This window comes from Blennius ocellaris (assembly GCF_963422515.1).
Source record: "Blennius ocellaris genome assembly, chromosome: 13".
Lineage (NCBI taxonomy): Eukaryota > Metazoa > Chordata > Actinopteri > Blenniiformes > Blenniidae > Blennius > Blennius ocellaris.
The window spans coordinates 3,475,950-3,494,932 of record NC_137662.1 but is presented as its reverse complement, the minus strand read 5'-3'; the positions used below and the strand labels follow the sequence as shown (position 1 = coordinate 3,494,932).

General features: G+C 45.4%; 1 protein-coding gene across 1 annotated transcript in view; it reads right to left on the bottom strand.

Moving 5' to 3' along the window:
• Window positions 1–18,983, bottom strand: part of ehbp1 (EH domain binding protein 1) — a 168,619-nt gene that overhangs the window by 127,305 nt on the left and 22,331 nt on the right.

Below are 18,983 nucleotides of genomic sequence, written 5' to 3'. Positions count from 1 at the left end.
CCTATAGAATAACCCTGAGGTGGCAGCGATTAGCCCCGACACCCAAAATCAGCTGGCTGAGTCTAAATTCAGCAGTCAGCAGATTGGAGGTGGTGGGAGGGGGGGGGCACGGTGCTATTCCTCTCGCCTCAAGGTCACAGTTATTGGAAATGGAGACATCCAGTGTGCTCACATCTCTCTTTGAATCCCAACACAATGGAGTGATTCCTCTGTGTCAATTTGGCCTCCGCTGATCGCTGATAAGGTGGCCGCCTTTTTACATACCACCTATGAATGCTGCACTATAGGCAACACACACACACACACACACACGACCAATTTATTCATCTGCGACTATTATGTGAGAGGATTTATATTTTTTCTTTTCCTCCCCAAGCTGTGTGTATTTTAAAAGGCAACAATGGACATAAAAGGCATGCAATACTATCACTTTGGTATGAGAATTACAATAACAATGGTCCTAATAATGGAGTGAACTGTGCAAATGGCTTTCATGTGTGGCGCCACATGAAAGCACACACACACACACACACACACACACACACACACACACACACACACACACACACACACACACACACACACACACACACACACACACACACACACACACACACACACACACACACACACGGATTGGATTTGCTTTAAACTCTTCCAAAAAATGGAAAGATCTCTCCCTGACCATCACCTCCACTCAAAGGAGTGACAAAAAAAAACAAAACAACAAACGTTGATGGTGTGAGAGGAGAGTGAGCGGCTGGAGTGAGAGAAGTGTGATTAGTAACATGGAGAGCAGGATTAGGCTCGTTTTAGGAGGAGGGGGAGCCGATTAGAGCTCAGTGTGTGGAGTAGTTATTTAGACAAGCTAATATGAACAACTCAAATTGAAATCCTATCTTAGCAGTCCTTCTCTCGCTTCCTGACGGTTTTTTTTTACAAACTCCACCCTCGTGGATGCCGACCGTGCCATATTTGCCGACAAGGTGTTACTGATGCGTAACTATACGATTGACTTCCATCTTGTGGCACTGTTGAGTTGGTGTGTTGCAGCCCATCTGTGGGGGAGCGGAGTGTCTCTGAGCCACTTCACACGCCCATCTACGGCAGGCCATGTGGAACACGTTTTAGTCCCAACTCCATCTCCAGTGGGCCGGACTGGGACAACAGAGCTACAATAACCCTTAAATTCAAATGTCAACGTTGTCCTTCATTGTGGTGAGTATACATGGTGAAAAGGTCCATATTTTCACAAAACCAAACATTTACTACCAAAAGTGACTACAATCCTCGACAGGACAGTCCACCACCGGGTTTAAAAGAGAAAGAAAAGAGGTGTTAGGTCGGAGAGGAATGTCTTGAATGTGAGGATTCATCTGATGGCTGCAGGTGAAATGAAGGAAAGTGAAAAACATACCGGTCCTTAAAAGGCCCAATCTGAGCTGAGAGAGAAGAGGGTTTTTCTACTGCCGACGTGAAGCAGAAACGTCATCTATACTCTAAACGCCCGGGACTGGAGTCAGCAGGTTTGAGAACGCACACAAAAATAATCATCATCTGTCACCTTCACCATAAGGTCAGGCCTAATCTGAGAGCAAATGTTTAGAGAGGCACCATTTCTGCAACGTTACAGCTGTACTCAACACTTCCACTGAACCAACAAGCAGTGGACGCTCTCAACGCTTATTCATATATAGTTTATGGCTGTAGGATCGACAAAATAAGGTGTGAATACAGAGTGCTTCTGCTTCTTTTAGCTCTGGCAGGTCTTTAATGTTACGTCTAAACAGCAATGAAAAAGTGACAGAGGAATCGGGCCGAGGAAGTCAACTAGGAAAGGGTCACAAAGCTCTATTCCTCTTTTTTTTTGCGAAGTTTGGAATTTTCTAGACATCCTAATGGCTCTGTAAGTTATTGTTATGAAACATAAAAGCACCAAAACCAGTCAGCTGTGACAGGATAGGAATATATTGGTTGATACATTAAAATCAATGGACGTCACACATTTAAGGAAGGTTTTAACAAGATGGACCCCAAAAAAACCCCAGGAAACAATATGTTGTTGAATGTCCTCTCAGGATGAGTTTAATTCATATAGTAAACTGTCAACCTGTCAGTAGACAAAAAGGAAGTGATAATGTTGGTTAACTTGGTGAAAAATAGTTCAGTACAATTTTTTTTTAGAAAAACCTTAAGGTACTTTGATTACCATCGTTGAAGAACATTTGCTTGAAAACTTTTCAATTCACACGAGTATAAAACAGAAGAAAGCATCATTGCTGGGAAGTTGGGCCCAGAAGTTTAATTTTGTATCTTTTGTTAAGGGTTAAGGCAACAAAAAAAAAAAAAAACTGGTAAGGGGAGAGATGAGAAGGTGGATGTTCTGAGACCCCAGGAGGCTTCGTGTTCATACTGGAGGCTGTGTCAGAAGAAGAACCATTTCACTGCGCCACTTGAGCAAAATGCAAACATGTTGAAGTCAAACTGTTGGAGAAGGAGCTGCAGCTAGCGGTGCTCACCCCACGTATAGCCAGAGACGCTGTGATCCACCCGCTCTGAAGGAAACTACATCACCACACTGACGAGGCTATATCTGCAAGTTTTCTACTTGTATATATAAAACTATCAGTCGGGGTGGCAGACGACAGGAAAGGCTCGTCTGGCTGTGACCAAAACAGTTGGTACTTTTGCTTGATTGACCAACGTGAGAGTGAAATCTGACGGCTTTTCTAATTAGTCTGCATCTGAGTTGATGAAACAAGTAAACATCCTCAGACGAGCACCGTCTTCTTCTCTTCCTCCTATGGATTGGGTCCCTCCGGTCCAGCCTCTCTCCCCCTCTCCGTCTCTCTCTCATTCGTCTTATCAGTGTGTCCAGGGTGCCCTCCTCTTTTCGACTCTCCGGGTCTTTCTTTTGGGTGGCCCTCGGTGCCCCACACACACACACACACTCAGACCCAGAGCATGCACTTCAGACAGGGGGCTAATGGGAAAATAAATTACCAGCAGGCAAAAGCCCTGGCTCTGCACTTCTGCTGGAGAGAGAAAAGGGACAGCGATGGGGTTCGGAAAGAAGAAGTGGGAGAAGGGGGGAGGGGGGGGCGGTCAAGAAATGGAAAGAGAGAAGGGTGGGAGGAGACGAGAGAGGAGACGACAGAAAGGCTGGATTCAAAAGACTGATAGAAAGAGAACTCTGGAGAAGGAGGGGGGAGAGATGGAGAAAATGAGAGAGATGGTATAAGGGGGAAGGAGAGAGAAATGGGGGAGGAGGGAGGGAGGAGGTGAGGGAGATAGGTCGACAGGATTAGTTAGAGTTCATTCCTGGGCTATGAAGTGCCTGCTCATCACTTTTCCTGCCATTTTACCATCGCTGGCCATCACGACGGCCTAAAATGGCCAATAACATCATCAAGACACACACACACTGTGTGTGTGTGTGTGTGTGGTCAGAAGAGAGCAGGGCATCCATCTATGTTTGAGTGGCGGTGCGTGTACGTGTGACAGGGAACATGGCGGAGGGTCGACCACCCACACCCTTGAGAGTTTTCATAGTTTGTTTTTTTTTCTTGTTGGACTAAAAGTCACACATGGAAACGCACACGGGAAAAAAAAAACCAAAGAGTGAGGCGGGTGGTAATTGTTGTGATGCATAAAAGTGACCAAATCATGAGAAATCTGGCCTTAGAGGCTGATATAGTTAATATCATGGTGAAGAAATGAAGCATACACGCGAAACTCGAATGACGTACGACGCCATGAGGGACAGGCAAAGAAATAAGTGATTAGTGTGAACTGTGAACCCACATCGGAGAACAACTCCTGCTTTATTCAGACTGGATCATAAAACCAGCAGGAGAATGTTCACATCTTGCGAGAGCGAAAACGATCTCAGAAACAAAGAAACAAGACCGTCCAGATCAGTAGTTTAATAGTTGAGACTCTCCCCTGATAGCATCCGATGCGTCATCAGTCCATGCGGATGTCGGGTTCTCTCTATTTTCTTCATGTTTATAGCGTATTGTTCTCTGCATACATGCCTGTGGAGTTTCATTACAAAATCAAGCAACAGTGCCCTCCTGTGGCTCGGCATACTAACTACATCGTCGTCCCTGTGTCTGCTGCTGCTGCAGTGTAAACACACTCCTTTTTCTTCGGTGTTGTCAGGTGAAACGTTGTCGTGTAGACAGGGCCTAAATGCTCAACAGTTGTCCCTTTAAAGTTAAAATAAAAGTGTGATTCTCCACACTGTGTGATAGCCGAGAGACAGAAAGACGTAAGGAAGCCGCGTCACGCTTCTAGCAACAGGCGACGAGTAGGATCACCAGCGTTTGTCGACGATGTGGTGTTATAATTACCATTTGCAAATAGTGACCCAGTGATCTTACCCAACGAGGCACAGTGACGACCGACCGTCGACACCGTTGAGAAGCCCGGGGGGCGGGGTTGATGAATCAGACGGGAACCTCTACATTTCAGAGATACGGAGTGGGGGTTTCCAGGTAAAACACGTGACAGGACTGCTGTTGAGGAAATCGTTTTTCACTCAGTTCTCACTTTGAGGAGCTGTTTGTTTTAGCTGTTTTTTTGGCGGGCTGCTGAGATCTGACGGCGCTATGATAGGGCCCTAATCCAGAGCAAAGCTGATTTGCTTAAGGGGGGGAGGAGGAGGAGAGGGGGGGGGGGGGGGGGGTTAAGATGGCCCATGACAAGAAACAATTGCCCCAAGTGAGAGTCTGCCTCTCTCCCACCCTGCTCCATGACAAAGGTGTACTCTCCATGCTAAGTGACAAATCTGGGGAGACAAAGAGCATTAGCAGGGTGATGCTCTGCTCCAGTGCCTCTGATTGTGGCCAACTCAAAGAGAATCTAATATGGATTTTTTTTTTTTTTTTAAAGGAGAGGGAGAGATTAGAATGAAAGAGAAACAATGAACACCTTCTACCAAGGGGGAATTAGTGGAGGGATTGGATAAGGAGCTGCTTGTGCTTCAGTGTGTGTGTGTGTGTGTGTGTGTGTGTGTGTGTGTGTGTGTGTGTGTGTGTGTGTGTGTGTGTGTGTGCACTTGTTCTTTGAAATTCCTTTTCCATGACAGAACAATGGGGTTTCCAAATTCAGTTTACGTACATTTACATGCGAGTGTCTCTGACAAAGACAAACAGCTGCTTCTCATGATGAGGACAAGCTGCAGACGAACTGCACGGGTCCCACCACAGGAACGGTGCAGCAGGAGGCTCCTTGCTAAGTGCACATGGCTTTAGAGTTCGGTGTTCAAGGTGTGTTGAAGATATAATGAGAGGAGGTGGAACATGTAGAAGGTCCATTCATATCCTGAGAGGGCTGAAGTGCAAAACCTAACTGAAACTGTGTTTTCAGCCAAAGCTTGGATGGGCAGAACAGACACTATGGTGGTTAAACATTAGTTTTTTAATGAAACCACGAGTTGATGTGTCATTTGTTATATCCATTTCATTGAAGGACACGTGGTTCAAAGCTGTCCAAATGCAGACTCTTTATCTGAAGAGAACTGCTTCAACATCAATCAAACACACATGGGTCCAGTCAAGTTTTCATTTGGTAGCACTGACAGAACTTCCTGTTTTATTTCATGTAGTGACTTGTACCTTGTTTCACCTTCTTTTGGCCCGTGTGTTCACCACAGTTCCTCTTCTGACTGCCTTATGACCTTCCACTTTGATGTTTTTGTTAGTTCCTTTTGTGTTTCAGTAAAGTTATAACAAGCCGTTTATAAGTCTCATGCCTTCACTCAAAGTAAAAAAAACCTTTTTTTTGAATTATTGTTTGAATGAGAGACTTCGTGACAAGAGGAATTCAACATCACTAAAATTACAGCCAGAAAAAAAACAACAACATCCAGCAGTGGAGGGCCACGTCTTTTAAAATGTGACAGTTGCCATTGTCTAACGCTGGGATAATGTTTGCGTTTCATTCAGCTTCAGCTTCTACCAGTCGTCCTGAAAGACCGTGTCCTTCATCACCCAAGGTTGCACACATTGAGCGCAGGCCACCAAAAAACTCCTGACCCCGCGGGGTTGTGGGCGCGGCACTCCGAAAACAGATTTACATCCCAAACAGAGCGTGTTTAGGAATCAGTCTAACTGTCAGTGGCTGGCTTAGCGCTGGCATCAGAGCACATCACAAGACCCTATTCATTGCCACTTAGCAGAACAGTCGCCTCAGTTTGCCACTGACTGACTGTGTGCGTGTGTGTGTGTGTGCGCGTGCGTGTGTGTGTGTGTGCACGCTGAAATGCTCATACACAAACACGCACTCGCACGTACTCACTGTGAACGGATTTTAAAACAGATAATGTCAAATGAGTCACACTGCACACAAGTTAACCCCGAGTTCACCACAAACTTTCACACACACACACACACACACACACACACACACACACACACACACACACACACACACACACACACACACACACACACACACACACACACACACACACACACACACACACACACACACACACACACACACACACACACACACACACACACACACACACACACACACACGTTTTACCTCCACAGGTATGTAGTGAGCAGGACAACCCGCCCACTCAGGCCCAGTGGGTCAAGCTTGTGGATAAACAGGGGGATTTGCGGGGGGGGGGGGGGGTGTTGCGGGGCCACGCGGGCCCGTCTCCATCGCGAGTAGCCATCTTAAGTCGCACAGAGGAAAAATAAATAACCAAGAGATGGAGATAATAACTGTTCCGCCGTCGTCCAATTGCGCTCCGCCAGAACTGGCGGGCCACCCGTCACCGGCCGCGGAGCACATGACACCAGAAACAAGGCGAGATGAGGATGAAGACAAGCGGGAGGAGTCGGATTAGAGGCGACCGGGGAGAAGGGCAGGTGACAGCATGTGAGGCCAGCGAGTGATAGAGGACAACCTCGCAGATGACTGATAAAGGCGAGGGCGTGGCAGCCAATAACCTGCGTCTGATGAGGCGTCGGGACTCGGAACGTTTTCCCCGAGATGTGAAATATGGCAGCGTGGGCCGCGTCTGTCAAAGTCCAAACCAAATCCTGTCAATTAATTTAAGCTGAGGAGTGAAATTTGGACTCCAAAAAAAAAAAAAGAAGAAGAAGAAGAAGAAGAATCCCCTTGGTGTGTCTCTTCACGGCCAATTTGTGTCACCGCTCCTCCTCACCTCCTTACTGTCGTTGCTTCAAGGCCCATTTTACAGCAGAAGTCAAACCCTGACAAGGGACACCTCTGCTGCACCTTGCCAGGGTGTGTGTGAGTCTCCTGGGTCAGCCGGGGGACAGGAGGAGGAGGAGGAGGAGGAGGAAGAGGGGGCATCATGGAGTGTGTCTTCAGACTGGCACCAGCCTGCACACAATGAGCCTGCAGCATCTGACCTGCTGTCACCTTCTGATGTCTTCTTTAATATCAACACGTCTTTTTTTTGTTTTTTGTCTTTGGAAACTAAAACTGACAGTTGAATACTTCACACACCTACATGATGAAAATATGGACTCCATACCTGTAATTTCCCTACTCCATGGAGTCTCCACCGCTTGAAGGCATCTGACCTCCTGCTATTACATTATGAATCTTAATTCAACTTTTTAATTGTCAGAGATCGCCTCAGTATTATTATTGCCAAATGTTTTTCTGCTGAGTTTTTTATCATTTGTGAGTTCACAGTATTCAAGTATTTAAAATAAATGACACTATAGTTCATTTTTTACCACTCCAGCAGTCTCAAAGGACGTCTAAACATGTTACAGGTGGCAAATAAGAAAGTATTCCTACTTCACAACTGTACATAAGTAGATTTTTCAGGTGTTTCTACTCGAGTACACATTTTCATGAACACTTTTTAGCTTTACTCCTCATCAGGTGACATTTTTAAGGAAACAATGATACACAAGATGAACTGAATCCATCTGCTGTATCTACACTGATCAGAACAGTTATAATGTGTCTACATGTGCATGCGTGTGCCTATGAATCATTAACAACCATCACAATAGGCCCAAATACATAAATATAGCATATTGTGTATCAATAAGGTGAATATTTGATGTTTTCATTTTTACAGCCGCACTCAAGTACAGTTCAGTTCTTCTTTCCCCGTCTTACTTTCAGTTAAGAAGTTAAAATTGTACTTTTACTAACTTCCTTTCGACTTTTTCTCTACTGACTTCCTGCTCACAGGGAGTTTTTCCTTTCTTCCGTCGCTTATGCTTGCTCATGTGGAATTGTTGGGTTTTTTTCTCTGTAAAAGTACCTTGAAATGTATTTGGCGCTATACAAAAAAAACCCAACAACCTCTGAATTGACTTTTGACAATCCTGCATAATAAAAGCTATTTTTAAATAATTATTACCAAAAAGAAACCCCCAAATAACTACAACCCTTCACAATGTGTAATAAATAAACCGGGGCAAACTGTGACACTATTATCAACGGATTTCTTGATGGAAATAACATATTTGGATCCACTGCCCAGCCGTCCGATAGAGCTCTTCCAGGAAGATCTACAGTATGTGTGCAACTGCCAACTGTCTCGGCAGGACGTTTTCCCAGGGGGAAACTGGTGTTTTGATGTTTATTTTGGGGTCAAACGTCACACTGTATGAGGCAAAACAAGAGCCTGTCTGGGCTTGAGGCCGGATGTGTGTGTGTTGTAACTGTATCTATTTGTGTCTGTGTGTGACGGGAAGCCAGTGTGTGTTTGTGTGTGTGTGTGTGTGTGTGAAGGTGTAACATGTGTACGGATGACCGTCGGTGTTTGCGGCGGTGTCTGGTGACATCTGCCGCGTTGTTGGCCCGGGAGCCGAGCTCGGCGGGCGGCGGGAGTCTCAGACTGAGGAGATGAAAAGCCGAGGTCACAACCCGGAGCGCCGGGACGACACACACTGGCAGAAAATACGCACGTGCGAGCGTAAACAACACACCCTGCAAACATATGTTTATCACACATACACACACACACACATACACGCACACGCTCGCACACACACGGTGTGTGTGTGCGAGCGTGTGCGTGTGCGTGTGTGTGTGTGTGGCGCACAAGGACGAAAGCCGAAAGAATAAACAGGGCAAGGATAAAACCAAGAAGCAGACAAAACAATGCGAGTCAAAGCGAAGCGGCACACAAGAGTGGGGAAACAAAAAAAAGAAAAAAAGAAAAAAAAAAGATGACGCACGCACGGAAGGCGAAGCCCCACGTCGGCGGGGGCAAACAGTTTAATCAGTTTAATTAACAAACACATGCATGTAGGCATGTAAGCAAAAACAGACAGACACACACACACACACACAAAGATGGAAGATACGTGCGTGTGCCAGGCGATACTGAAGCCAAGAGCTGAAGACGACAGAAGGCTCCTGTGTGTCTGGCTACGTGTGTGTGTGTGTGTGTGTGTGTGTGTGTGTGTGTGTGTGTGTGTGTGTGTGTGTGTGTGTGTGTGTGTGTGTGTGTGTGTGTGTGTGTGTGTGTGTGTGTGTGTGTGTGTGTGTGTGTGTGTGTGTGTGTGTGTGTGTGTGTGTGTGTGTGTGAGCACTCTGGCAGATCCATCCAGATGACACTGGTCAAAAATATTGGATTCGAACAACTATATGAGTGTGAATTATGGTGTACTGGTGGGAAACTTTGTTTTTTTCGTTTCAGCAAAGGGGGAGGGAGTGAAAAGCACAATGATCTTTTGTGTTTCTTCAGTTTAAATCACTGGAAAGCCTTGATTGCATCGAGTGTCTCTCATTTTGTCACACCGACTTTCCCACTGGTCTATTTGACACCGCGGCTCTTCGAAAGTCAAGACTCACTCTAATTGTTCACTATAAAGTAGCTGCGCTTTGTAATCGTGTCGTAAAACATTTGGCGTGAAAATTACAAAATTGAATGAGTCCACAGCTCGTTGTGCTTTAAAATGGGATATTGTTGAAATCACACTTATCTTTTTTGGGATGTTTCAGCTTATTGAGATGATGTAAAAAAAAATACATGTTATTAATGGTTAATTTTTATAATGTAGTGTTAAATTTACATGTCTATATATGGCACTGAAATATAAAGAACTGAATTGACTTCATTTTACACGATTTCAAATTTTTTTAATTTTTTAAATATGCTTGTTTATCAAATGAGAACGTGGTTTGGAGTCTGGCAATCAGCGTTTCTTGAAAACGGCTTCAAGGGTATAACGTATTTGAAACGCACTCGTCCACATCTCCATGGAAACAGGGAAACTACAACTCCTCTGACATTCACTGCAAGCACCACCGATGTGGACGACAGTCAATATTGATCCACAGCATCTAAAGTGGATTCCTCAGTAAGTTTGTGCAACTTCCTCTATGGAGCAGCGCGTCATCAACAAAAAGTCGGACTATTGTTGAAGCAAACACAGGAGAACGATGGTCTAAAACCTAAAAGTGTTCATTCAAAGGTTCTTAACACGATTTCACTGGTCCTGCACACTCAAGATGAAATTGGACTGAACTAAAATGTGTTTTACAGCCTTCGTTACAAGTTTTAATATGTTTGCTGATTTGGGGCTGGATTTTATGCATGAGAGGTTGTGTCATTATGGTTACAATTTTCATTATTAGTAGTAGTAGCATTACCAGTAATAGCAGTTATTAGTTATTTATATTATGCGGATACATAAGAAACAATACATTTTCAAATTAGATGCAGTTCTCAAGTTGAACACTTTATTTTGTACATTTAAATGAGTTGTTCTGTGTGGTTTGCTAATAAAGAATTATTAAGTGTGGGTGAAAGATGTTGTTCCCACTGGCCGCCAGAGATCATTGGATAAAGACGGAGATAAATGCAGCGGAGAGGATGAATCTGGCAAACTGCGCCCTGGTGTCATTAAGATTAACATTGATTAGGGTAAACACTTGTTTCAGCTGTGCCGAGGCCCTTTTATCTTCAGAGATATCATATTTACAGTGGTGGGAAAAAAAAAAAGCAGGAGCAGACTCACGCGCTGGATTAGAAAGACGCCCACATTAACAAAGAACACATATACACAGACACCAAATCAGACACCACACACACATGCTGGGACACAGACAGTCGCACACCAGCATGACACCTACACACAGACGTATCTGGACACAGACACACACACACACACACACACACACAGACACAGACACACACCTCATGGCAGTGGTCGCAGTTAGTCAGCAGACCAGCCATGTGACAGGGTGGTGTGGTGTGGATTAGGGGCCAGTAAGCCTATTAGGGCGACAGGAGGGACCACCCGGCCTCCACAGCCACCTACAACACACACACACACACACACACACACACACACACACACACACACACACACACACACACACACACACACACACACACACACACACACACACACACACACACACACACACACACACACACACACACACACACACACACACAGGTGTCGTTCTCATGTAGACACAAATGGACCCACAAAGACACGAAAGAGGAAACGGATACATTCTCCTTTTAAATTGTTAATTTATTTTTTGCAGGGAGCTTAATTGCGCAGAGTAATTTAGTGTATTGTTGCAGGGCAGGAGTGTCACTTTCCTATTTAGCCAACGTACACAGGGATGTGCTTCAGTGCGTTAAAATAATGCATTTTAACCGTGCACTGGCAGAAAACGACAGCATTCACAGTTGCCGTTCGTTCGTGTGTGTGTGTGTGTGTGTGTGTGTGTGTGTGTGTGTGTGTGTGTGTGTGTGTGTGTGTGTGTGTGTGTGTGTGTGTGTGTGTGTGTGTGTGTGTGTGTGTGTGTGTGTGTGTGTGTGTGTGTGTGTGGTATTGTGCCAGCATCAGGAGGGGCTTGGCATGGGGGGTAATCAGAAGCATCTGTCCTCTCTCCTCACAGCGATTAATTAGATTAAATTAATTTGGAAAGCACGTGTGAATGTGTGATCTCACATGAAGAAGCCCCCCCCCTATCTTCACACACAGACACACGCACACACAGACACACACACACACACACACACACACACACACACACACACACACACACACACACACACACACACACACACACACACACACACACACACACACACACACACACACACACACACACACACACACACACACTAATGTACACCCGTCCAGGTTGTCACTATAAAGCCCATATTATTCAGAATAAGTGCTGTGAGCTGCACATAAACAACACCGGCTCCTCTGGCAGACACAACAAATGAGGCCCCTTTTTGAGTTCTACAAACTATTTAACAAATGGAAAATGAGCAAAGGTGAAAACTTTGGAGACACACGCGTGCACACGAGCGCAAATTAATCCCAATTTGTCGGCCGCGGCACGGGAGAAACTTTTGGGATTTCATACTTCATACCAGCTTTTGTCACCTTTGCGTGAATAGCCGAGGGCTGAAATAATTGTGTTTTTCTTCCCCGAGGCCCAGTCACTGCTCACAAGCCACTGGCCTACGTAATGTGTTCCAGACAGAGAGAGGAGGAGGAGGGGGAGGAGGAGGAGGAGGAGGAGGAGAGGAGGGGGAGGCAGTATACACACCATGGCTCAGGGTACAATACAGACAGAGTGAGCCTGTGTGTGTGTGTGTGTGTGTGTGTGTGTGTGTGTGTGTGTGTGTGTGTGTGTGTGTGTGTGTGTGTGTGTGTGTGTGTGTGTGTGTGTGCAGGTGATGGAGGTACGGTCTGTGTGTGAGTGGTTGGGTGTCATGGTGTCTCCCCTGCTGTGTGTGTCAGTATGTGACAGTGTGTGACTGTGTGAGTGGGCGTAAGTGGGAGGTATGTGGCGTGGAAATGGCCTTAATGGAGTTGGACGAGGTCCACAATAGACAGGACTTCACCTCAGACAAGAGGACCGAGGGAGAGGGAGGAGGGTGGAGAAGAGGCGAAGAAGGAGGGAGAGAAGAAACCCGGCAGCAACGACGACGACCGACGGGGTGAAACATTATCACAAGCCCTGATGAAAATCCCTCCACGTGGAGCAACACGTGTGGAATCGGAACGATGCGCCCACATGGAGCTGGTTGCTGACGAAAAGTGAGCAGAGCAACCAACACCAACCACCGACGTCGGGAAAAAGTTTCCACAAATTAATCTACTGGGTACGATCCATCCATCCGTCGAGCTGATCCCAGATCACCGGTCGACCACTGGCCCAACACCATCACACAATTTCCAGTCGCCTGTTCTCCACCAAATGACCCTGAAGTGTGGATTCCCCCACCTGGAATGGATGTGCTGACCAATACACAGACATGAGGCCTTCCTTATGCTTAAAATCCATAATATAATGAAAAACAACAGAAAATAAAAGCCTTTCTGAACAAAGAACGTTTGACCATCTCTAAACAATCAGCTGTATAATATCTGGTAACACAAACAGTATAGAAATGTGTGTAGCGTCCATGTCGGTGAAGGTTGGACAGTGAACTGGTCTTCCCTGACCGACTGTCAGCTCTGACCGCCGACACACCGAAGCTCAGGACGACACGACCTACAAACAGTTTGACCCAGTCCAGATAATACTGGGATCCCATCTCTTAACTTTTGCTTTTCACCTGCTGCTGCAGTTTCTCAACTCTTTCATCACATCCAGTGTTCAGGCTTCTTTAAAAACCGGCTGATTTCAACTCTCTTCAAAGGGTTCCACTGCACGTTTCCGTCCTTTGTGCTGCTGCTTGTGACGATCTTGATCAAAACACCAAAGGACTTCACCTCAACACTGGTTTTCACCACTTCCAAACATCTTTTCTTTCTTGAAGAACGTCAGAATTCCTGACGCAGCACGGCAGCCTCCCCTGCATGATGGCGCCTCCGCCGTGCTCTGCAGTAGTTTGGCTGCACTATTATTTGTCAAAACCGACGCTTTAGTTTAATCTGTCAACAGCTTCTATCTGACGGTGGTTGCTCCTTCCTTTCAGGCGCTGTGCGTTTCTCGGCATTTGCTTTTGAAGTGTGGGGAAAGTGGTACAGGAGCCCTCCAGACGGCTCTTGAAGCTCTTTACACGTGTCTTAATTTCGTCTTTGCTCCACATCCAGGAAGCATCTGATGACTTTGTAACGATAATAACAAGTTCCGGCCTTCAAAGCGGCCGCTCCGCAGCTCTCTGCATCTTTGATGATAACCTTGAAGTCTCAGAAGCGCTTGTCTTTATTTGATCGCGGCCTTTTCTGATGTTCCTGCTCACCGTTGTGCAAAAAACAAACAGGGGAATAAGTTTGCATGCAGTCAAAACCTTCATTTAGTGGTCAAGTCAAATCTCAGTCCGTTTTGTTTCCGCTTTAGTTTGAAGCACAAATTCAAATCTTGCTGTTTTTAAAGTGACTTCTGAAACAGAATTATATTCTGATACAGAGTCGCTGACGTTGTATTTATTTGCTCTAATAGTAAACCAGTGAAATTAGCAGTGTGAGTATTCTACCTCCCACTGCAGGGAAAATCATTTCCGACGGTGAGATTAAAAGTTGGCTCTCCTGAACACGGCCGCTTGAAGAACCCAATGTTTACAATGAGTACCGATGCAGGAGGCAGCCTGTCGAGCATTGTGACGGGAACGCCACCAAATCTGTCATTTCTATAGTGAAAAAGGTGAAGTAGGACTTGGAGGACGAGTGATGGGGGAGGAGGAGAACGGAAGAGCGGGCCTTGGAGTGTGCGTCGCTGTACATTCTGTGCATCAGGCATGATAGCTCCGTGTGTGTGTGTGTATGTGTGTGTGTGTGTTATTTAAATCCTCCCACAAAGCTTTGAAGATGAGGGAAGTTGGTCTCCCATCTCCAGCTCTGGCTGATATGCAAACGCGGGGTGAATACACGCGGACATACATACACACATTAACCCCCCGCCACGCGCATGCACACACAAAGGAGCCCGTCAGCACAATGCCTTCAAATATAGCCGTCCAATCTTTTGACTCTCAATTTGCCCACCTTTTTGATAATGCCGCGCCTGTTTGAAAAAAAAGGGTGAAAGGCAAGGGGAGCATGCAATTTAGAGATACTACCGTGTAGCCATTCCCAGCCTCCTCTCCCTCGCCCGCCATCACTTTACCCTTCTTTAGCTCGCTCTCGCTCTCTCTCTCTCTCTCTCTCTTTCTCCATCTTTTGATTATGCGATTCGCCTTGGCAGACGAACAAATAGAAGAGAGAAAAAGGGTAGTGTTTGACACTGTCATTTTCAATGACAAAATACAATCTAGCCGGGGCCGGTAATTCGCCGGCGAGGGATTAGCCTAGCGCGAGGTTGGGCCCCCAGATTAAGACGGAGCCACAGCGCCGGGGATCTTGAATTTCATCATCTCCGCCGCCCGGGCACAATGGCGTATTCTTCCCCCTTTCTCCTCCAGCGTCTGATGAGGGGTCAGGAGAACTCACCTCTCCTCTTCTTCTCTTCCTCCCGCTCGGAGCGCCACTCACCGCCGCATTCATTCACGGGCCCTGACTTTTGTATTAGCGTGGATACCTGAGTGCTGAAGGCTGACGGGAGGGAGCCCTCCACACGGCCGCAGCTTTCAGCCAGGACAAAGCGGGATACAAACAATCTGCATGCTTGTGTAAAGTGCCGTTCTTCACACAGGCATATGCACAAACATCCAGCAGGCTTTACCTACTGACACACATACACAGGTGACATAAGGAGGCGATCCCACAGATTTGATCGCGACTGCGTTGGAAAGGGCTTTGCGCTGGTCTTAGGGTAGACTGCCCTCTTGTGGCCAGTTGGCAGAAGTTCTCTTTATGGTTCTTATCAGCTGCTCCTTTACGGCTGTAAAAGCACCCGTCCAGCTTTTTTTTTTTTTTTTTTTTTTTAATGCTTATCCAACTGGAGGTGATCCAAGCTGACTGTGGACAAAAGGAAGATGCAACATTACCTTCCTGATCTGAATTCTACTTGCTGCAGAGATTGGGGGGGAAACGTGAGGCAGTACGTCTGCCGCCTGTGAGCTGCATGTTTTATCAACACACACTCATTATTGATCTTCAACACTGGCTCTGCTAAAAAAAAATCATGCTAGATAACTTGTTTTTTTTTTTTAATTCAGCAAATATTTTGTATTTTATACTTTTTAAAGTCATACTATGAGGCCGGATCAGACCGTCTAACACCCTCCTTTACATTTCCAGAGAAATTAAGGTGTATTTCAAGGTAGGAGAATGCAGGAGGACATTTTTTCTTTGTTATTATTTCAAAGAGTGAAACTTCTGCAGTTTAGATTCAATACAGCAACAGTGTTTCCTGTATTGTTCTTTATGTCTTTATCTAATAAATCAGGAAAACCAAAAGTATAACATCTAAAACAAATAGAATATTTCAGACGACTAGAAGTTATATCTTTTGTTTTGGGAATTTGACCAACTGAGCGCTCCAACACTCTCCACCGCTCGCGCGCGCGCGTGCGTGCGTGCGTGCGTGCGTGTTCCCATGACTGATGTTGACCAATCTATCATGTTTAACCACAAGGAAAAGTTTAGAATATGAGCACATTGTGGCAGAAGGTAGAGCATTGGCGGACACAGCTTCACCCAAAAACACACAGGGAGCTATGTTCTCAAAATCACCCGTTATGGTTCTAAAGCTGCTCTGATAGCATGAGGAAAGTCCCTGTGTGATCTGGAGCGGCCTCCATGAGGAGTCCCACACTCCTCATGGAGGCCGCACAGGGAGGTTACTTTGCTTTTCCTGGTCCCCGATTTGTATCTTTTGAAAGAAAAATGAAGTTTTCATAACCTAGAAAAACTACAATGTGGTAAATCTGACAATGGATGATGGAAATATAAGGTCTATTCTTTTCTAATGAATATTTTGAAGCAATTCCATGAGTAATAATTCTAATAAAACATGGCAGTAATTAGTGTGGGCCAAGTCAACACTCTTGTGGTTCTTTTCATTTGTTTAGTCTTCGTTTTGTGAGCAGTTAGCATGTCATTTTCAGTATTTTTGTCGTTTTAACGGGAGGAATAGAAAGAGAAAAAACCCGATTGTGACATTTGCAGATTGTTCTGATCACCTTGTACGTGGAGCTGAAGCCTGAGGAACATTAAAGAGCAGCGATGAAGGTGACTTTAAAGCAGAGTGCAACTCCCACTGGAACCTTCACATGTGTGTGTGTGTGAAGGCGTAAGGTTGCCTTCTGCCTCTCCTCTCCTCTCCTCTCCTCTCCTCTCCTGTCCTCTCCTCTCCTCTCCTCTCCATTCCTGCTGTCAGCAGACCCACTTTGATCTCCCCGTCATTAGTCAGGTATGCAGAAACACAGGCGAGCCCACCACCTCGTCTTCTTCCCTCCCTCCTGGTCTTTCTCCCACGCTCCGGCCGGCGAGCGGCGGCTGACCTGCTTGTCTTCTCGGCTCTCTATCAAAGAGCGGAAGGTAGAGCAGCGACTGCCGTCGTTCCTTTGAGCTTGATCCGTACACAAAGTGACAGCGGAGGCACTCAGCCGCCACTTTCTACCCCTAAATACCTTTTTCTTCTTTTTTTTTGGTAAGGAGGTTGAGAAGTCTCAGAGGTTGTTGACCAGGAAGAATGCACTCAGGCTTACAATTTAGGATCTTATTGACTTAGCAGAAGAAAGTGTTTATATGAAAAATGCAGACTTGAGCCACAGAGACCACTAAATAAATGTAAAGACAACAAAAACATAATCTATGCACTGTGATGCTCCACAGGCTGAGATGTTATGGAGTATGGAAATCAACATAAATCATGAAAGAAAGGAAGGAAGGAAGGAAGGAAGGAAGGAGCAGGTCGAAGAAAAAGAGGTAAAATAAGATTGTGATCAATCACACAATAGAGCAACTGAATGGTTCCAACACCAAGGGTCCAAGTCCCACATAAAGTCACTTCATTATGAAATGTAAAAAAGCCAAATGATTGCATCGACAAAACTAAACCTCATTTTTAAAAGTACATATAAAAACACGACGGCTTCACTGAAATCAAAGTTTTCAAAGTCGGACTAACATGACACCAAAAGTCAACAAAATGGATACGCTGCATTAAACAAGCATAAAGAGCAAATCAGACAAAAAAATATGCAATTTACAAATGTGAGACGTTGTTTTGCTTCTATTGATAATTCACAAATGGCTTTTGTTGTGGTGTGTGACATCATACGTTCACCAAAGTCTGTCCCAACAATGACAACCTGAATGAGAACATGCTGTATCACCGTCTGACATTAACATCATTTCGACATTACCGCTGCACTCGGTTATTTGTCAGGTATACCGGGAACACAGTGTCATGGCTCCTTTGGATGAAACATCCTGGACACCAGTGATGTTGGCTGTCAAACAAGAAAACCAAGCGAGGACCACACTGACCTCGGACTTTGAGCTCTAAAAATCAATGTTTGCTGTATTGGCCCATGGCCCTTTTGTCTGAATGGAAAAAAACCGGCTAAAGATATGACATCAATCAATCCTACACGTGGCCTTACTTGTGTCCAGAAACAACCTCTTAAGTTCTCTGCCTGTTGTTTCTATTGTCCTTTTCGTGGACGATGCAGTAGATTTGTTGTGAAGCTGAACGACTTGTCAGTTATGAACGATGTTCGAGAGAGAAAGTAGAGAGTAAATAATATAACCATAAAAGTTGAAATAGTCCAGAAGCAAATCATTCTAAAGACTTGATGAATACTAAAGGTTTCACAGTGACTTTTAGAAATGAAAGACAGATTCCTTTCAACTGAAAATAAAGCGAGGCCCAATAAAACAGATCATCATGACGACACAGTAACCAAGAACAGCTGCTTCAGAATACAGAGAGACACATGGAAACAAAGAGACGACCAGCGTCCACTTTACCACTGTTTGACACTTTTGTTAAGAGCAGCTGCTTGACATTATGCAGTAAATGCATAAATGTCACTAACCCTGACTGTTTCCATGCAGTTCTCACATTACTACCCATCACTGAACAACTGCTCTCTGCACCAGCGAGAACAAATCCGTCAGAACTTCCACATGTCCCGCACCTGG